General features: G+C 42.9%; 1 long non-coding RNA gene across 1 annotated transcript; it reads left to right on the top strand.

Moving 5' to 3' along the window:
- The first annotated feature begins 531 nt into the window (after window positions 1-531).
- On the top strand, window positions 532-20,133 carry LOC128424174 (uncharacterized). The gene is made up of 3 exons (XR_008332943.1): window positions 532-842; window positions 19,293-19,411; window positions 19,996-20,133. It is a non-coding gene; the product is annotated as an uncharacterized LOC128424174 (long non-coding RNA).
- The last annotated feature ends 1,377 nt before the right edge of the window (window positions 20,134-21,510 follow it).

Here is a 21,510-nt window from a genome sequence, read left to right on the forward strand (position 1 = left end):
AGCCTGTTGCTGGACACCCCTCAGCCCCAGAGAACATAGTCAGGGGCAGTGAGAGTTGTAGACTGGCCATGTCCTGAGAGAAAGCCTTCTAAAACCTTAATCCAAGTTAGTATCTTGTCTTTAGGTTTGGATTGATTTTTATGTATGTGCTGGTGTTGTTGTTTTTCACTGCGTTTATATTTTATCATAGTTTTCATGTAGGGTTTCTACTGTTTTTTAAATTCATGGGAAGTGATTCATAAACTAATTAAATAATAAACTTTTAAAATAGATTGTACTCAGTGGAACTTGCTTCTTGGTATACAGAAGTGTTTTAGCTTGCCAACCTTATCTGTCCCATCCCGCAGCATTATCACCATCTGCTACCTGAAGATTGGCTTTTCGAGAGATCGACAAGATTTGTTATTGTTGCAATATACAGTTATTGACCAAACTGCGGGAGGCAGTGGAAGACAGGAGTGCCTGGCGTGCTCTGGTCCATGGGGTCACGAAGAGTCGGACACGACTAAACGACTAAACAACAACACAGTTATTGACTTGCATGAAAGAGTTAACCCAAGCACTGAGCTTAAATTCCCATTGAGAAGGGTTCAACAGGATCCCAGGAGCCTTTGCCTCTTCCTCCCTTTCCCTTCTCCCTCTGCCTTCCCGGAAGGAGGGAGTCATGCAGATGGCTCCCTGCTGAAGGAAAACCATGTCAGCAAAATAAGAGATGTTTACAGCTTGCAGACTGCATGATTATTCTGTAAGGAAATCAAGTTCTTTTGTTTTCTTAAGTTGTTTGGAACCTTTCCTTCTTTATTCTACTATCAACAGTTGTTTGCTGTAACTCCTGAAACTCTGTGAGTACAATCTTCACTTACTTGCAAAGCTAAGTGTCTCTGTTTTATTCTAGCCTAAGTTTTGTTTTAGGGAAGGTGGTTATGGGTAGATGTAAGTCTAATCAAGTTTTAATGTGCTTTGAGCAATCGTCATTGTGCCAACTCTGCTATGAGATAGTAAGAATCTCTCTTCCAAGTGTCTCGTACCATTTTCACACTTACAATTTTTTTAAAAATTATACTGAGGTATTATAATTTTCCAAGATAAATTTAGTGTTTTCTAATTAATACAGGTGTATGTCCTTAAAATTGCAATGCTACAGATTAGATTAAATTATCTCTCTGGAAATTGTTACAAATTAAACTGTGTACTGTTGGCACCGTTTGCCCTAAAATGTGATGGAACTAAGAATATTGGGTTGAAAGGTTCTAAAGCAATATGAGATGCTATACAACCTACTAAAGAATAACTTGTTTATGGTATGGCCATATGAATAAAGAGGCTGTTTTTAAATTTTATTTTTTTGTCTGTCTTCCATAATTGTAGTTAAATTCCAAAGTAATAATAGAAAAGCCAAACTCAATGAAATAGTAGGTTCCTCTGCTGCTGCCACCACCCTGCAAAATAAGCAGACTAGTTCAGCCATACAATAAATGTTAAAGAATAAGTAATCCCTACAAATGTTTTACTAGCCCTAACCTGAAGTGAAAGGAAAAAAGTCAAATTTTGGTTAAATGTTTCTCCTTTACTCACTTGGAAGAGAAAATTACTAACCCACTAACCAAGAAGATGCTAAGAATGAGTTTGCTAGCGTTGCCTAATTAGTCACAATATAAGACAGAAGGATTTTATTCATTCACTCTTGAGAAACCTTTGTACACAAAGGTCAAGATGCTGTTAGTAATGACCCTTTTATGAGGAAAGCCTTCACGACCTTCTTTCCTTTTTTGCCCTGTCATTGAAGCAGTGGCGCCTGGAGGAAACAGGGAGTTGGTAACAGCTATTAAAGTCTATTCTGAGAAAAACAGCTTGGATGGAGTTACAGTTTATGTTAACAAGCATGTGTAATTTATTTCTATATTTGTGTAGCATTTCCCTTAAGCGTTCAAAGTTTTTCACTGTGAGCAACCCTCCCAACAATCCTGTAAATTAGGCTACTGTGCTATCGCCATGTTATCCGCGGGAAAGATGGGGAAGAGAAATGAAGACCACCCAGCATTTCCATGGCATTTGCTACAAACTGGAGACATCTTGTTTGCAGCTTACATTATTGACAAATGTTTCAGCTATTCACTTTGGACAGCATTCAGAGAACAGTGCAACCAGTTCTGCACCCCAATGGAGCATTGGTTTATATTCCTAAAGCAGCGCCTTCCTGTGCCCCATGCCAAATCATGACTGAAAATAGGGAGATTTTTAATATCAGTTTTTGATATGGCCCAGAGTGGGTAGAGTCTACTGATGTGGGGGTGGGGTCCAAAATCTTCCTGGGCACACTCAACTCCTGGGGTATGGCAGCTAGTATGACAAAAGCAGAAACTGCCAAGAAAAGTGCTTAGACTATTAAAGTGCCTATCTTTATGACAGTCAAGATGTATGTGCCTTATAGGGGTGCAGTGCACCTCTACGTACTCTGCACTCAGGCAGTGTTTCTGGAGAGAGATTTAACCCATACTGAATGGTCCCCAGCAGCAAGGCATTACTCTGTAAGAGTTAAAAGCAGAAAACACTTGGACAGGATGCCTTTGTGGGTGTTATAGAGGCATCTGTGGTAGAGCATCTGTCTTGCAAGCAGAAGGCCCCAGCATCTTGAGGTAGGGTTGGGAGAGACTCCTGCCAGAACATCTGGAGAGCTGCTGCCAGTCAGTGTAGACATCTGATGCCATACACACATGCTTGTTCCTCTTTGTGTGACTCTACTTCTTACCTGCATGGCCCCACTAATGGGGCTTTCCAAAGTAAGTGTGCAGAGGGTTCTGCTTTCTTGGTCTTGCTAGAATTCCCCAGGATTCTTTTTTTTTTTTATAAATTTTTTATTGATTTTCCAACATATATTATAAGACATTACAAATAACAATACAAAAACAAACAAACATATAAACATGTATAATTTCATAACCTTTTTTCCTTATACCCAATTTCGACGACTTCCCCATGCCTCCCTTTTCTGCATCCCTGTTTTAAACTTTTTCAGCAACCCCTGATCTAAATTACTTATAATTCCCTTTCTTTAACCTTTTTTCTCTTATCCAATCATTTATCGCTGCAAATCTGCTTTACCTTACCCATGACATTTTAACACTCAATAATTTTACAACAGTTTTTAAGATAAAATTTAAATTTCTTCCAGTCTTCTTCCACCGTCTCTTTCCCTTGGTCACGGATTCTGCCCGTCATCTCCGCCAGTCCCATATAGTCAATCACCTTCGTCTGCCACTCTTCCAGCGTGGGTAGTTCTTGTGTCTTCCAATACTTTGCTAGTAGAACTCTTGCTGCTGTTGTAGCATACATAAAAAACGTCCTATCTTTCTTTGACACCAGTTGGCCTACCATGCCCAGGAGAAAAGCCTCTGGTTTCTTATGAAAGGTACACTTAAGCACCTTCTTAATTTCATTGTAGATCATTTCCCAGAAGACCTTAATCCTTGGACACGTCCACCAAAGGTGATAGAAAGTACCTTCAGTTTCATTACATTTCCAGCATTTATTATTGGGCAAATGATAGATTTTTGCAAGCTTGACTGGGGTCATGTACCACCTATAAATCATTTTCATAATATTCTCTCTTAAGGCATTACATGCCGTGAACTTTATACCGGTGGTCCATAACTGTTCCCAGTCAGCAAACATAATGTCATGACCAATATCTTGTGCCCATTTAATCATAGCTGATTTAACCGTTTCATCCTGTGTATTCCATTTCAACAGCAAGTTGTACATTCTTGACAAAGAATTCCCCAGGATTCTTTGGGAGGGTGCTTTAAATATAACTTTCTTCCATCTAAATTTATTTATTTATTTTTGCTTTTCAGTAATGTTCTGAATGTTCTCACATAAATAATGACATAATGATTTTGAAATGTGCCTTGCAAAGTGCCATCATTGTATCTGTGGTGAATGTAATGACTTGAGTTCTTTCAGATTACCGGTAGCTGTTTTCAAAAAAACATAGTTCATTGTTCCACTGACCTCTCACCTTTTCTCCTTATCCTCTCCTTCTTTGCCAAAGCATTATCTGTTGTGGCCTACAAGCTTTCCTGTTGGATGCAGCTGAAATCGCAAACCTCTCTGACCATCCTCAATTTAATCAGAAGAATATACAGTTTCCTATTTTAGCTTTATATCAAATATCCTCCAGTGACTCACTGAGAAGTGCTGACGTTTATAACAGTAAATGTGTACTAGGAAGGAAGGCCCATTCAAGTGCAGATATAATGGAAGCTGTCCCTCCCCACTTAGCTTTTTCCTGTAGTGTGTAGATTGTGTCAACATGGAGCAGTGACACACTTCAAACTAGAAATGTTGACATGATTTGAGAGCCAGCAATTTTTACCCTCCTTTTCTCTGTGGGATCATCGAAGTGGCTTACAAGCAACTGTAAAACAAAATAAAACATACATAAAAGGACAAATTAATATGAACAATAAAAAAAGAAACAATGCGTAAAGAAAACTGTATCACGAGCAGCAGATCAAATCATGAACAAATCAACAGCAAAATAGCTGTTGGAAACATTGGCTCTTAACTGCCTCTTGAAAAACAACCAAAAATGGAGCAAGGCGGATTTCCGCTGGGAAGGAACTTCCATAAGATTAGTGTCTCTCCAGAAAAGGCCCTGTATTTCATACATAACCCACCAAACAAAACAGTGGTGATGCAGATAGACAGCAGGGCCTAGACATTAATCTCAGATCTCAAATGTTTTTGTATGGCACCCCACTCCCAGGCCATTCATGACTTTAAAGGTTGAAAAATGGGCCTTTGAATTCAGCCCAGGGATAAAAGGGTAGTTTGTGAAGACGACATAATAGGAGAGTAGTGTGAATCACACCGTATGATCCGATCTGAAGGCTCAAGTTAGAACTCTGGTGGACACAATCTGAAGCAAAAGAAATTTATAGACTGTCTCCAAAGGCAGACATAGGAAGAGCACTTTCCAGCTAATGATGATGATGATGATGATGATATATTTATACCCCACCCATCTGGCTGGGTTTCCCCAGCCACTCTGGGTGGCTTACAGCACATAAAAAATGGTAAAACATTAGACATCAAAAATTTCCCAAAACAGGGTTGCTTTCAGAGGTCTTCTAAAAGTCAGATAGTTGTTTATTTCCTTGACATCTGATGGGAGGGCGTTCCACAGGGCGTGCTCCACTACCTTGAACGCCCTCTGCCTGGTTCCCTGTAACCTCATGGGGGTGGAGACGTGCCTTCAGGTATACTGGAGGATATAATGCAGGATTGACCAAAGCCTGATCTTTTCTCTTTAGGCAAGTCCAAATCTACAAAATATATCCGTGGATAAAAGAAGACCCACCCACCCCAACTGTGAACATGATCTTCCAGAACTGATTGACTAAATATCCACAAACATCTGAAACTCCCAATGACCAGGACCTCTATCTTGTCTGGATATGGCATATCCTGAGTGCCCAATTAATATAGGGAAATCCTTGCAATACAATATGGTGACTACCTCTAGCAGAGCTGACAGTTGTTGTAGTTATTACTTTTAATAGTTATTGCTGTTTTCACATAGGAATCTGTCGTGTACTGAATCAGAGCATTGGCCCATCTGGCTCAGTACTGTCCATATTAAATGGCAAGTGTGTCTCCAGGATTTCAGACAGCAGTCTCTCCTAGCTCTGCCTGGAAAAGACAGTGAATAGAAAATAACTCGAAAGCAAAAGCAACAAAGTCTGAGAATAAGAGCAGGATAGGAGAACCAGCTCTATCAACAGTCTCCAAAATTCCTGGTTATGCCAAGTAGCTGTATTTTAGTTCTTCTCAGAAATGGGGTTTCTTTGATAATTCAAGCAATTCCACCCTAATGTTTTAGACTAGCTGAAGTTTGGAAAGTGGTTTGTCTTCCTGCCTGCTGTTCTCTATAGGTTCAGCTGCCTCTTGAGATAGATTGGCTAATTAAACAAAGGCCTGGGAGAAGAGGAATGGTTTTGTCTGGCGCCTAAAGATATGTAGTGAAGGCACCAAGCGGGCCTCCTTGAGGAGAGCATTCCACTAGCATGGAGCCACTCCAGGAAAGGCCCATTCTCAGGTTACCACCCTCCAGACCTCTCATGGAGGAGGCACACAAAGAAGGACCTCAGGTGAAGATTGCAGGGTCTAAGTCAGCTCATATTCAGTTATTTAGTTGTTTGTTGGTACCTTTTTATAGAAGTATTTCTATACTGCCATATCATAAAATTTCAGGGTGGTGAACAAAGTTAAAACAAAAACTGCTAAAAACCCATGGCCCTCCAGGTGTTGTTAGACTTCAACGCCCGCCTGTCCCATTCCAGTATGGTCAATGGCCAGGGATCATGGGAGTTGGAGTACGGCAACATTTGGAGGGCTACAAACTCCCCACCCCTGCCATCGTGTCTCACACATAGAACCGCAGTCTCTGACCGCAGCCCTAGACGAACTTCCAAGTGTGTGTTGTTGTTGTTTAGTCGTGTCTGACTCTTCGTGACCCCATGGACCAGAGCACGCCAGGCACTCCTGTCTTCCACTGCCTCCCGCAGTTTGGTCAAACTCATGCTGGTAGCTTGGAGAACACTATCCAACCATCTTGCCCTCTGTCGTCCCCTTCTCCTTGTGCCCTCCATCTTTCCCAACATCAGGGTCTTTTCCAGGGAGTCTTCTCTTCTCATGAGGTGGCCAAAGTACTGGAGCCTCAGCTTCACGATCTGTCCTTCCAGTGAGCACTCAGAGCTGATTTCCTTCAGAATGGATAGGTTTGATCTTCTTGCAGTCCATGGGACTCACAAGAGTCTCCTCCAGCACCATAATTCAAAAGCATGTAAGTGCCACTGAACACAGAGGGATTGACATTCAAGTAAAAATGCATAGGTAGGGGCTATGTAAGGCAACTGATTCAAATCTGTGCTGGATTGTGACCTTTGCCTCTCATTCTACATTAAATACTGCCATCTTTAAATAGCTATAAATGTTTGCAGTTTTAATCTTCTGCTCTCAATAATAAACACACATTTCCCAGCTTACATCCTGACTGTATTTTCTTACGCTTCTGTGTATATTTTCTCCAAGCTGTCTCCATCCATTTTAAAATGTGACACTCAAAAATGGACAAATATTAGTGGTCTGACTTACTCTTTGTATATTTAAACGTTGTTTCCCAGTCATGCATAAAGTAGGATCAGGAGGTCTGATTTTTGAAGCAAAAAGACTGTGCAGTTGGGGTAGTAAATCCTTCCCTGCCCGTGATCTTTCCCTTCCAGTCTTTTCCCCCCATAAGATTTTCTCCCCGCTAGTATCCAGTACCAGAAGTGAGCTTGGCTTATTTATTTTTAGCATTTAGATATGATGGGCAATTAGCAATGTCCACTGGGCAGTTCATAAATTTAGAAACAATAAAATATAGCTATGGTCCCAAACTAAAACAACACATATGAAAACAAACCAGCACAGAAATCAGTAGAAAACCCTTCTGGGTGGGAGGTCTGGTTTCCTTCTGATCATCTGACGCCTCCTCCTTTTCCTCCTGTCTAAATCACAGGGCCTGCTCTTGCTCATCAGCTGTAGGGAAGTCAGATGATTATTCCTCACTGCCTGCCAGCCAACTTCCAGCTTTTATTAATTTGAGTGCTCTACCCAGCCCTTTTATTAATTTGAGTGCTCTACCCAGCCCTTGTTCAACTATGCCAGGCATAGTTAGTTGCCCTGGTCTAGCAGAGAACATCTATGTGCCCAAATACATCTGCTACATGTGGATTTAGATGCCTCCACATCTGAGCACCATTGAACTGTCTACACACAACTTTTGATCCACGCATCCCTGGTTGGGACAGTCAATTGTATGTAGCTAGCTATCAGTGTCTTCCTAAGTAATATCTGCCTTGTGCTATACGTGGAGTAATGATGCTTTGATTCATTCTTCTTAAGAAAAAAGTCTCCCAGACCATAATCCCATCTCACAGACATTGCTGTTACATTTTTTAAATATTCAAACAAATACTAGCTCAGTCTCAGAGGTTGGGTCCCACCTAGGGAAGCATAACTTTTTTCCAGTTGTGTTATGTAACATGACTTTAGCAGTACATTTTTTCCCTTGAGGTTTAGTAAACAAATTTGAGCACAGGACCAAGCTTGCATGTGAGGATAGGTATAGGGAAGAAATTCAGTTCAGTTTGCATATAAAGTTCACCTTTCCAAAACAGTATACAAACAAAAACATAGCCATTGTTGGAAATTCTCACTTCTCTGAATTTTACAATTCAGTTCCCCAGTGGAGTAATGTGTACAAAAGTGTATCTACTATGGTAAAAATATCCATAAATATGCATATATGTTTGTGCAAATAGCTTACAAAAAGGCACTGTGTTCGAGAACATTGCATACAAACAAAGCACTTTGCACAAAAATGCAGGGTTTTTTCTAAGATCACAAATTGATGAGAGAATGTGGAGAACTGAATTTAAGACTGGAAAAATTGGAAACCAAAATTGACAGATGTATCTGTCCCTCTGCGATAGTCCCTTTTTATTTCTGGTTCCACAGTAATAAGAAATGGGTTATCACCACCGTTTGCTATGAGCAATTTCTGTTTCACTTAACCAGAGATGTTGCTAGGTACTTTAACAGCTCAGGGCACAGCCTATTTGCATAAAACTTGCATCTCTTGCTTTATATGCATAGATACAAATTTAGGCCTCTGAGCAAATTAAGATGGTCCAGAATGTCTGGGGCCCAGTTCAAAAGACCCATGCCTCAGGCTTCCTGGGCCACCCCCAATTATCATTCCTGCACATTATTCAACCCACACGTGAAAGGTTTACAGGGGAGACCAAAACGGGATCCATGATATATAAGGAGTGAGAAAGCAATTAGCTTGGTCATATGCATGCCTGGTGATGGTACGCATTGGCCCTAAGTCTTCCATATCCTTGGCTAGCCATTTAGTTATTTTTCTCTGCAGATTAGAGTGACAAAATATTGCCGTTCAGTAATCTTGTGCAATACATATATATCTGTAAACAGTCACAGTTTGACTCTGGGGGCCCTTCTGTCCCACCTATTAAGGTCATCAGATGAGTTGAGATCCGTGTATTACTTGCATGTCCTTGTGTATATATTGCAGATATTGCCACTTTAATCAGTGGGGGAGATGGGAAGCAGAGCTAAAAGCCCAGCTCCATCAGGCAACTCCAACCCCAGAACTATGCAAGTTGGTCATTGTATGTAAGTCACTCTGGGAGCCTTTGGGGCGCTAAAGAGTGTGAGGTACAATGATTCTGAATGAATGAATGGTGTCTCCAGGCAACTTATTTTACTGGGCATCTTGATTTGTTTGCAAGGAGATTACATGACATTGACTCTTGATGATGTTGCATCAAGCAATCGTTATCCTACACTTCCCAGTGAATTTTCCTGTCATTTTCCATATTGCAAAAAGTCCAAAAAAATAATTATTTGGGAGGTGGGAGAAGACCACTTATGAACCTTAATAGTGCAGCCTCAATTTTCCAGTATCTGATTGAATCTCACTCGAAAATAGCAACAGCGTGTAAGCACCCAAAGGCTACCCTGTGGTAGAGGGCGATTGTGACTCATGAGCTGCTAAGTTCTTCAAGAGACTGCCTTTAGGTTGAAGCAGGATCTAAGCTTTCATCAAACCAGAGAGTGAGAGATTCCAGCCTTCGTGGCTCTAGAGCAAAGCTGGTAAAATCTGGACACTGTACCTTATCAGCTTACTTTGCTAAGAGAATCTGATGAGCTCCGTAGGAGTTCAATTCCATTTAACATAATTCCGATCCTGCCTTATTAGTCCTGGTGTGTCTGAAGTGAGCAGGAGCTGCATGGATTGTGTTTTTATGTTGGACAGGCAGTACCATTATGCTACTTTCCCCCCTGCCCCCATCTTTTCCCACCTCCGATAAACAAAGAAAAATAAGGGTTTGTTCTGCTTCATTGGAGCAAAAGCACAGTACAATAGAGGACCATTCAGCAGCATCAATAGTGCTTGTCCTGTGACTTCTACTTAAAAAAAGATGTCCATGGGGAGAGCTGGATTGCACGGTAGTGCAGTGTGGAATTTGTTCTGTAGTGATAGACGTGGATGAATGACTGGAATGCCAGTAGCCCATAATGTATAAAAATCATGGAGTGTTCTTATTTGAAAACCTGTTATTCAGTTTATTTCAGCCTGCAGATGTGCGAATGTTAGCGTACTTAAGCCCTGCGTAGGATACCTCTCATCCGCCTTTGTCATCCTGTTCTGAACTTCTCTCCTTAAATTTATTTTTTTCTCCCATTGCTGCAGCTATGTCATGGCATCCCCTTATGGTCTTGAGGAAGCTCCTGGCCATGACCCATGTAAAGTTTGATTGCCATACTGGCTAACTCTGAGAAAGTTTCCAAAATGCCATTCCCCTTCCTTGACATTTTAAACATTTAATGAGTTTTCGTTGTTAATTTTAACTTCAAACAATTACAGAGAGCACTTCCTAATCTCGTTTGGGATTATAATATTGCAATACATGAAAGAGCTCTTTTTTGATTAAGGAAAGAATTTTCTAAGGGAATAGATTGTCACTTGGCCTGGTGTTTGACCATGTTTCCATGGAGCCAGGCTGCATGCAACTCCTGTTGTCAGATGAATGAACCGTGGCAGCTGGGAGGAAAATGTATGGAGTGTCGAGCAAGACTGGATGCCTATTCCAGCTGAGCCACATTCATCTCGAGCTAGTCAGCAAGTATTAGGCAACAGATAACAGATATGGGGTGGATATTGATTTCTGCAGGACCTAGGAGAGTTCCCAAAAAGGAAAAGCATCATTTCAGATGTTGACCTAAGTCATGGGGTCAGCAGTGTGGCCCCTGTGGGTGCCAGTGTGCTGTTGGTACTTCCTATGGCCCCAGCGAAGGTTGGTAGTAAATATCCTCTCAAAAATCTATAATGCACGAGGGACTGTTTGCTTTTCCTGCTCAGTAGTGGTTCAGCCCCTCCTACATTTACCCCCCTTCTCCACTTAAATGCCCACATTTCATTGGATCCCACCCTCACATCTGTTCTGAACAGAGAAGAGATGTAAGAGGAGGTGAAGCCAAACCTGCCCCACAGGACTCAAGAATGCTGGTGCCAAAAGGTCCCTATCCAAGCCAAACAGTAATGGCATAACATGCATCTACAAACCCAGAGTCGTCATGAGACTCAGGATTAAGAAACCCCTGAAACCCATTGACTGCCAGTAGCTTTAGGCTAGGAGGCCAGCGTGTATCAGGTCCTCCCTCTTGAGTCCTCTAGTTGTTCAGAACAACATTGGTCTCTGGCTCCTTGTACCTGATTCTTGTCCCCACCCACCTTTCTTGCAATGTTGTACCTTGCCTGAACACCTTGCAATACTGATCTTAGACTGTTGCCTGACTTGGACTCTGCATCATGTTTTGGACCTAGACTGAGTCTCCATGCTTGACCTTGGTTTGTTGGGACTCTGCTGCACCCTTGCCCTCATTGGTGAGTGTTTTGCTAAGAGGCTTGTATCACCTGGGACAGGGACCCTAGACACCCACGAGAGCATGACACACATCCTTGGAGTCATCAGTATGATGTGTACCTCTGGTTGAGTGGCCTGCTCTAGGGAACGGGAGCAGAAGACCACTTAACAAAGCTCTGCGTTGCTCATCTGACGGGGCTGTTAGATGTTGCCTGTGCTAACTGAGAACAAGTGACTTCTGCAGCTCCTAAAGGGGGGTTATTATTACATTTTTTAATGAAGATACTAATTTCCATAATGTGATGGCATATAAAAGGTCATCGTCAATCTGTCACAAGAATAATGAGCTAATTGCTTGAAATGACAACCTTGTCCCACTTTAAAAGTATGTTTGTGTGCTGAAAACCTACGTTTTAAAATTATTGTGCTTTAATCACTGAATCGCTCATAAGTTATTTTTAAAAGCGAGCGAAGGCTTTGCTAGCACTTGGCATGCTCGAGTGTCTTTGTGTGTCAGCAAAAGTTGTGGAATGTCAGCGGCTAAGTTGGGAGCTGTTCTGCCTTACTTTATGGGTTTCCTTCCTTTAGCTGTGATGCAAAGCACAATTAGTTGAAAGCAGGTCTCACAGAAACCAATGGATCATAGCAGGGCAGGGTTTTAGGGATGTGCAGCCAATGAACTCTTAGATCAGAAATGGTTAGTGTGGTACCCTCCAGATGTTGGACTTCAGCTTCCATTATCCCTGACCAGTGCCTAGGTTGCCTGTGTCTGATAGGAGCTAGAATCTAACAATGACTGGGTGGCAACACATTGGCTACCCTTGCTCTAAATCAGTGATGGCCAAATTTGGTCCTCCAGCTGTTTTGGGACTACAACTCCCATCATCCCTAGCTAACAGGACCAGTGGTCAGGGATGATGGGAATTGTAGTCCCAAAAAACAGCAGGAGGGCCAAGCTTTGGCCATCACTGCTCTAGATGGACAGAGAGGAGATGGAAGACATTTAAGAAATCTTCCTTAAATATTTTTATTAATTAAATTACAAGATGCAACAAAACACTGTCAGGAAGGATATATCACTTTACAAAGAGATCCAACATAGTGTATAAAGGGGGAACCTTAGGCATGGGAGACCAAATACCTAAGAAGATAAGAAGAGCCTGCTGGATGAGACCAAAGGCTCACCTATTCCAGCATCCTGTTCTCACAGTGGCCAAACCCGATGCCTGTGGGAAACCAGCAAGCAGGATTCAAACACAAGAGCACTCTCCTCTTCTGTGGTTTCCAACAACAGGTAATACAGCCGGCCAAACCTTTCTGTCTGCCTCTTGGGACTCTCCCGAGGCCATGCCTCTCACTGGACTTGCTTTTCACTATCCTTTAGTTTAGAGGACAACTGTCAAATCATTGCTGAAACAGCACGGAGACAGGGGACACTAAATGAGAGGGAGCAGCTCCTCGCAAGTGGACAATCCCTTGGGTAATGCTGATGACCAGCCGCTGTGGTCTGGGTGGGACTCTGAAGTGCTCTGACTTAAAAGCCAGAGACAGAGTGCTGGATCAGTGTCTACCTTACAGACTAGCGTATCCCCTGACCACCTAGCTGTTTACTGACACACACAACATGCCACATGTTTGGACCTCGACCTGCCTCCAGACCATGCTCCCTGTATTGACCCCTGATAGTTCCTGTCTTTGCACCCACCCAAAGCAAGAAAGGGTACCTGCCTGCACTTTGAGATCCCAGTCAGAGGCTCCTCTCTGGGGGTTCTCTCGCTTTTTTGGCACCCACTCATCTTTTTCCAAGCATCAGGTGCCAATCTTCATTTTCTCATATTTTCTCCTACTGTAGACCCAATTCCACCTTAGATCTCCAATCCTCCTTTTTGTGTGTGTGTCCTTTTCTTTTGCAAGGCTTGTCCCCTATCTGATGACTAACTTCTCTCTGCAACGAGTGCCCTTTCGTCGCACAGGCAAAGTCCCATTTCCAGCTCGCTGCTATCTTTGAAAACAAGCCCGTCTGTTTTCTCAACACTGCTGGCTGGAGCCAGAGACAAATATTGATAGATAGCGGCAGTGTTTAATTTATTTCATTGTTGGAGATTGATTTCCTCCCTTGGCCTCCACCAGTATTGGCTGCCTTCCCAGAAATGTCTCTTAATTTGTTGCCTTTAAGGTGTCGCCACCAGACTGGGTGGTGGTGGTGGAATATAAAATATAATTTTTTTCTAGATGCATACTGGACATTTGACATAGAATGACGTTCTAACTGCAGCCCAGGTTAGAGGAAGGAACAGTGTTGGCTGAGATTGAAGGGCAAAATATGGGGATATGCACTCATAGCTACGATTGAAAGAGGGATATTGATTATTGGGACCCTCTTGGTTTCTCTGCTTTAGGGAGATGACCATCTTCTGCTTTGACAGCAGAGCCGCCTGGCAGCGTGAGAATGAAATGGAGAGCCATAAAAGCAAGCAGAGCGGAGTGCACCGTCAGCTAGTCTGTAGTATATTAATGCGGACAGTGTGGGGTTGAGCATCTTCAGGGGAATCCAATAATGGCTGTTCCCATCACTTCACAATCCTCAAGAAGGAGGTTGCTGACTTTATCATTTTTTGGTCCGTCAGTTGATAGCTCACTCCTAGGCTGCTATCTCATACTCCCAAGCGGAAGGGACACTTCGAGGAGTGTGCAAGGAGACATTCCAAAGCACTGAAGCTCACAGTGGTGTGCCGGGCAAAGCACACCCATCTTAATTGCAGCATGACAGCAATTCAATAGAGTCACACCTTCTTGAGCCAGAGCTGTCAGACTGGACTAGTGGCGTGTATTTATAGCATTATCTTAATAAATATATACTCGTGAGTAAACCGTGTTGCTTTGCTTGGGACGATCTGCTTTTGAACTGCCAGACTTGATCCACTCCCAGGCTGATCTAGAGACTGTTTTATGCCCTTTAGATTCAGCAAAGGATCAGCTGCTTTTCGGTCAGAGGAAGGGAAAGTGCTTCCCTCAAAAAGCAGGATAAATCCGGGGGAAATGGCCAGGTTAAACATTACCTCTGATGAAGCAGGATCTTACTTAAAGAAGTACATGCTGCAACAAGTTTTAGTTTTGAAGGTGCCTGTGCTGTTTTTCTGTTTAAAACAACAGCCCAAAGTGAGTTTAACCCTTACCCATCACATGCAGTCCTGTCTATCAACCAATGACCATAACAATTTTAAATGTTTTCTACTGCTTCTTATGCGCAGACTGGTTTATGATCATTATTTACAACTAATGGTTTGAAGTATGTAAGCATTTATTTTATAGGTAACGAAAGCTAACGCTGAAGTACTGTATGGTGATTTGCCCTAAGTCTGCAACTGATATTTGTATGCAAACAGGGTGCCACTTACATCTCACAAAAACCTTTGATTGCATACATTCCATACATTTAAGGAATATTCCTCCTTCTCAAATTCTGAGAACTGTTGTTTGTTAAGGGTGCTGGGAATTGCAGCTCTATGGTGGGCAAACTACAATTCCCAGGTTTCAAGGTGGAGTGCTTTAAATGTTTGGTGGGTGCACAGCCTTTGTTTCTTTTACACTTACGTTCCACTTCCTGATTTGTTTTGTGCACAAATTTGTATTCCTTATTTAAGGATAAGTTTTTCCTCCTGGCCTTGAGCATTCCTATTTCCTTCTTACCTAAAAGTGACTGTGTACACACCATACATTTAAAGCTCATTACTTTCTTCAAAGAATCCCAGGAACGGTGGTTTGCTAAGGGAATTTGCTGGGAATTGTAGCTCTGTGAAGGGGGTTGTTTGGGGGAAGTAGCACTCTTCAAATGTGTGCTGGATGTGCTTAATGTGGCTCTCTCAATAGCGTGCCCTTGCACTCTTTGTAGCTATCTATCTGTCAGTTCATCAGAGGAAGTTTGGAGGTTGAAACAGTTTCAGTGGAGGATGTTCCATTATGGCAAATGGGGTTCTGCCCCACCAGCCTCCTGCCTTCCTATAACCAGTCTAAGGGGTGGCTCTGGCTGTCAGCTTCCCCCTCCTTAGACTCAGTGTTGCCCTTGTAGAACTGAGCTGGGAGGTGGATGGGGAGAAAACTAGAATGGATTGGCTCTGCCTCTCATTGACTCTGGCGCCACCTACTGTTGGCCTCCCTACCTTCCACCCTACCAGTGCCAATGGGCACCAGCTGCTGCTGCTTTGTCTGCTAAACCCTTAGATTACCAACTTGTAGACCAGCATCTGACCTGATAGCAACAACAGCTCTGTCCTGAGCAAATGAGTTGACTGACCAGCTCATGTCTCTCTATATGCGTCAAGGGAAGGTTTGTTAATTCAGCTTTTCTGCTTGGCTGGTGTTTTAACCTCTAATGAGGAGGAGGAAGATTTTACGCCATAGCAGACCTTGACCATTTCCCCCCCATTTCCATGCAAAGAGTTACAGAAAACAAGGAAGTGAGTAATCCACCTACTGCTTCACAGGCTTACCTAACAGCCCCAAATCCCATTATGGATAATAACTATGGATATGCTTCAAGCGAACAACACTCTTCTTTTGCATTAATCCAGGGAGATCTGTTGTTCGTAACATAGGTTTATGGTGGGCATATTATGGAGACTGATGCCCATCAATTTGATGTTTAATTGCAACAAGGGAACATTTTTTTCATACATTCAACTCTTTCTGTCAAGCATGCTGCGGCTGTTTATTGATTGCTTCCTATATTTCTAGGCTTGATACTCTCATCTCACCAAAATGTCAAGGTCTCAGCAGCTGAACTACTTGCAGAGGATGAGAGTACAAATTACCGTATTTTTCGCACCATAGGACGCACCGGACAATAGGACGCACCTTGTTTTAGAGGGGGGAGAACAAGGGAAACAAATTCTTCCGCTCTCTGCCCAGCGCCCCTTCAGCGAAGCGGCAGGAAGCGCTGCGCAGAGAGTGGGAGAATTTCCCCCCTCTTGTTTTCCCGCTCTAAAACAAGGTGCCGTTTAAGGTGCGTTCAGGCGGCTACCTTGGAAGCCTGGAGAGCTAGAGGGGTCAGTGCGCACTGACCCCTCTCGCTCTCCAGGCTTCAGGTTCCTTTCGACCTGCTCTTTGGGGCTGGCGGGGGGAAGCCCACCACCAGCCCCAAAGAGCAGGTCAGGGAGCAGCGGAAAGGCGCAGCGGAGAGGCTGCTGCCATAGTCACGCGTCACTTCTCCAGCTGGGAGAGGGTCGCGGGGCTATGGCTTCTTTAGCCCCGTACGCGCTCTCCCGGCTGGAGAGGTGACGCGCGGCTATGGAGGCTCCTGCCATAGCCGCGCGTCACCTCTCCAGCCGGGAGAGGGTCGCGGGGGGCTGCTTTAGCTCCGCGCGCGCTCTCCCGGCTGGAGAGGTGACGCGCGGCTATGGAGGCTCCTGCCATAGCCGCGCGTCACCTCTCCAGCCGGGAGAGGGTCGCGGGGGGCTGCTTTAGCTCCGCGCGCGCTCTCCCGGCTGGAGAGGTGACGCGCGGCTATGGAGGCTCCTGCCATAGCCGCGCGTTACCTCTCCAGCCACGAGAGGGCCGCGGGGCTATGGTGTCTTCGCTCCATAGGACGCACACACATTTCCCCTTCATTTTTGAAGGGGGAAAAGTGCGTCCTATAGAGCGAAAAATACGGTATAACATGGTTCACTGCTTGCTGAATTTACTTTAATAGCAGCGTTTCCATATGACTCAAGAGTCTTGTCATACCTCTTATTAGAGCTGTGCTTTGTTTTCATTTCATGAAGTTCCCATTTTTATTAATTGGTCAAAGGGTATCTATATCATTCAGCCATTATCAAACAAAGCAGATCTGGATCTGACTGGAACCAGGATAGGAGAATACTACAAGCCCCATTCTAGAAACGTCAGTCTTTTCAGACCTGGGGCCTACCTTAAGCCTAAACTTTTCACCATCTACTTGCCTGGTGCTAACATTCTTTTTGCAACCAATTTAGGTCATTCTGCAACTCATCAATGTTTTAATCTTCTCAAGACAAAAGGGTTGAAACAAGTTGATAAGTAGCATGAAGCCTATATGGCAGGGGCTCCCAATTTGTTGTCTTCAGTCCACAGGCTTCTTTGAGGTAGTCTCTGACATGTCTGTGGATTTGAGGTTGAAGACTGGAAGCAGCACATCCATCACATTAAATATTCATATTGATTTTAAATTGTGTTTCTATTGCTTCTTTTATTTCTTATATTGCATTTTATTGTATTCCATGGAATCCAAATTTTAATGCAGCAGGGTACTATATATACGAATAAACGATGCTGTAAAAATGCAATTAAAAATCATACAGCATCTAGCCCATTGTAATTGCTACAAGAGGCAGAAAAATCACTTAAGTGGTCCTTCAAGGTCCTCATTGGTTTTCAAGTGATCCATTATCAAGGCACTGCCTCCCAGCCAAAGGAATGGACATGGCAGATAGTTAACTCTTTACTGTCAAAGCTGACACAGTAGTTTCTACAGCTTGTGAGCTGCATGTACAGTATTATTATTATTACTATTACTATTATTATTATTTTCATCATTTATTATTGTCCTTCCCACACTCCTGGACATGCAAGCCTTCCACCTGCCATCTGGAGGACGCCAGGAAAAACCTGTAGACTTCAGGTCAGACCCGGAACTCTGGCAATCCTATGTCTGAGTGATGTAGTGGGTGGTGAAGCTGACTGCAGCCCACAACACAATGAACCTCTCTCTCACTCCCATTTACTCTTCACATAGTGCGCTGCCACCTCTGGTTTGAGAAGCAGTGTGCATATGATATTAGCCACAATCCCCACATCTATCCCGTTTCTATCCTGCCATTTCTTATGCGTTTGTTCCCTGAACCTGATTTGATCTGAATTTATAAAAACAGCAACCTAGCTGCATTTTAAGCTGGTAACAGCCTCAGTGTTCTGTTACCTAATTTTTTACTTGTCTCCTTCTACCACTAGCCCGGTAGCATCTTTCCTTCTCCTGCCCTGTCTGTTCTGTCACGTGCATTGGCAACAACAAAAACACTGCTCTCTCTCTCTCTCTAAAAAAGTGTGTCTCTGCATAGCTGCCTAGGGTTGCCTCGTGGTACGGACAATCCCCTGCCTGTAGGATTTGCAGGCCTTGAGCACAATCTGCATTTATCTCTACTTTGTCAAAGTGGGAAGTTATTTCAGAGCTGGGGAGGAAATAATCCTTGGCTGATGTGTGTTATGCTTTGCGTTCCTGAGAGTGGAGTAGCCAGGCTGCCGTAAGTGCATTATAATCCATTGAGTGACATACTCATTACACTCCAAAGCTCTTTGGCTCATTAGTATTGATGCCTTTTTGTAACGATAATTGCAAATGAGAGAATCTGGTTTTTAATAACTTAGGAACCACTGCCCCATACATACTGATGCAGGCAGCTGGAATGGTTTCAAAAAATATAAACTGCCATCCTATATAGAGAGCTCACATTCTGCATCTAAAGGAGACAACATAGATAGAAAAGCCTCTTTGCCTATGAGATGGAGAAAATTAACCTCTGTATAGCCATTACTTGCACTCAGATGTCTAGAGTCAAAGATCAAGCTTTCAATTTGCCCAATTAAGCTTTTTAACTCCTATGTATGGAACAGATTCCACATCAAGCCATTAGGACAAATGCCCCCTGTAGATTTGTCCTTAATAAACTCAAGGTGATAGCTACTTTAAATTCACAATGCTGAATACCTGCTTTTTTTGTTCTGTAGAAGCAGCTGCATATGCTTGTCGATGGATTTGTAACTTTCTTTGGTACACAGGAACTTTATCCACATAAAAATGGAATGAAAAACGGTGGAATGGTTATGCATTCAGATGAGCTCTGGATCCTTAGGAGGAAACAGAAAACTTCTGAGAAAAGAAGTGATTGACAAATCAGGTAAGGACATAATTATTTTGTTAGATATTTCAGCCTCAGCTTTTATCAGTAATTCAAAGGTGTTAAATTTAAAAACATGCAGTAATACCCCACAACAATTTTTCTTAAAATGCCAAGGACAGAGATGAATCTTAGGGAAGCAACATTTGGCATATATCAGGGGCATATAACTGGAATAAATCTTTAAGTAAAAGTTTATATGTTATCCTCCAAGTCAAGGCTATGAGCTATTCGCAAGTGTATATTCTCAAACTTACTTCTGCTTCTGCTCTTTCAATGTTGGGTTCTTTTTTCTCCTCTTGGGATAAAATTCAAAGTATTGTTGTGAGTTTGGGGTGTGGGGTAGGCTATATCTTTGAGTCCCTTCCAATTATTTGATCTCCTGATTGTTTATTGATCTATTTTATTAAAATGATATACCACTTGGTTGTAAGAAACTGTTAAAGATATAAGTTTAATATGCATGAAATGTAAAGTTTTTATGCATTGTGTTTGAAAACATTTCGCAAAGAGACATTTTCATTAGGCATGGGAGGTTTCACTCTGGAAAATGTGGCAGAAAGGTTTGTATGTTTCCGTTTCAGCCTTTATGTTAATTGATGATTCATCCAGAAACGGAACTGCAGATCTCTTACAACAGGGAAATGAGACCTGAGAACTCAGTATTTTTGTCAGCAATGGAGCCAGGAGCAGCAGAATCTCAGTTGTGGGATGATGAAGAAGCAAGTTGCTTAGGATCTATCTTTGACAGCACAGAGAGGAAAATTATTTTAGTCCTGAACTGTATTCAGGACTAAAAAGAAGACAAGACCACATTGCTTGCTTGCTTAAGAGCAATGTGTTACTAAATATTTTGTAAACATTTATTTGCAACTATTTTAAAACTGTTCCTCAGTAAAGCTTTGAAATTCATTCTTGTGGTAGGGAGCAAATACTTTTCGACTCTTCGTAAGGTCCTGACCAGAGGTTCTATTGCAGAAACTCTAACATAAACCTCAATACAATTTGAATTATACCAGCATATCCCTTAGGCTTAAAAATTCAGTCACCAGGAGCTCTCATTCAGATTAGTAGAAATATTTTTTGATAATGACTTTCACTTGAGAAATTCAGGGATGTTAAGCACAGAGAAAGAGGGAAAAGTCCTGTTGTCAGTGTAAAAGTCTTTGAGAGCATCTGGGGAGATAGAAATGACTTCTGAGCTAACTGTGTGTGAGTGTAAAGCAATAGTCTGAGTTAAGAGAAAATTGATTGGGGTCATTCGTAGCTGGTGGATCCCAGTTGACCTCAATCAGCATAAAAGCCCAGGGCTCTAGCTGGAGAATTGTACTGAAAACTTTTTAAGAAGGAAGGCAGGCTGGTGGTTCCCTCACTAGGAAGAAAACAGTGAGACACAAAAGGGCTGACAGGATGGACTTAAAAGTCAAGTGAAGCCTTTCCTGGCTTAGGGATCAAGAGAAGGGAAAAGTTTGAGGGGCTTGATCACATTAAGTGCAGTTAAAGGCACAGGAATAAGGAAATAAGTAAAAGCCAGCTACTCTAGTGTGTGGGAAATGGCCATAGGTGGCGCTGTGGTCTAAACCACTGAGCCTCTTGGGCTTGCCAATCAGAAGGTCGGCGGTTCGAATCCCTGCGACGGGGTGAGCTCCCATTGCTCGGTCCTAGCTCCTGCCAACCTATGCAAGTAGATAAATAGTTACCGCTCTGGCGGGGAGGTAAACGGCGTTTCTGTGCACTCCTCTGGTTTCAGTGTTCCATTGCACCAGAAGCAGCTTAGTCATGCTGGTCACACAATCCGGAAAACTGTCTACGGACAAACGCCAGCTCCCTCGGCCTGTAGAGCGAGATTAGCGCCGCAACCCCAGAGTCGTCTGTGACCGGACTTAACTGTCAGGGGTCCTTTACCTTTTTAGCTACTCTAGTGTCATGGCCACTGGTCCCATCACCTCCTGGCAAATAGAAGGGGAAGAAATGGAGGCAGTGAGAGATTTTACTTTCTTGGGCTCCGTGATCACTGCAGATGGTGACAGCAGCCACGAAATTAAAAGACGCCTGCTTCTTGGGAGAAGGGCAATGACAGGCCTAGATAGCATCTTGAG

The sequence above is a fragment of the Podarcis raffonei genome, chromosome 12, assembly GCF_027172205.1.
Source record: "Podarcis raffonei isolate rPodRaf1 chromosome 12, rPodRaf1.pri, whole genome shotgun sequence".
Taxonomy (NCBI): Eukaryota; Metazoa; Chordata; class Lepidosauria; order Squamata; family Lacertidae; genus Podarcis; species Podarcis raffonei.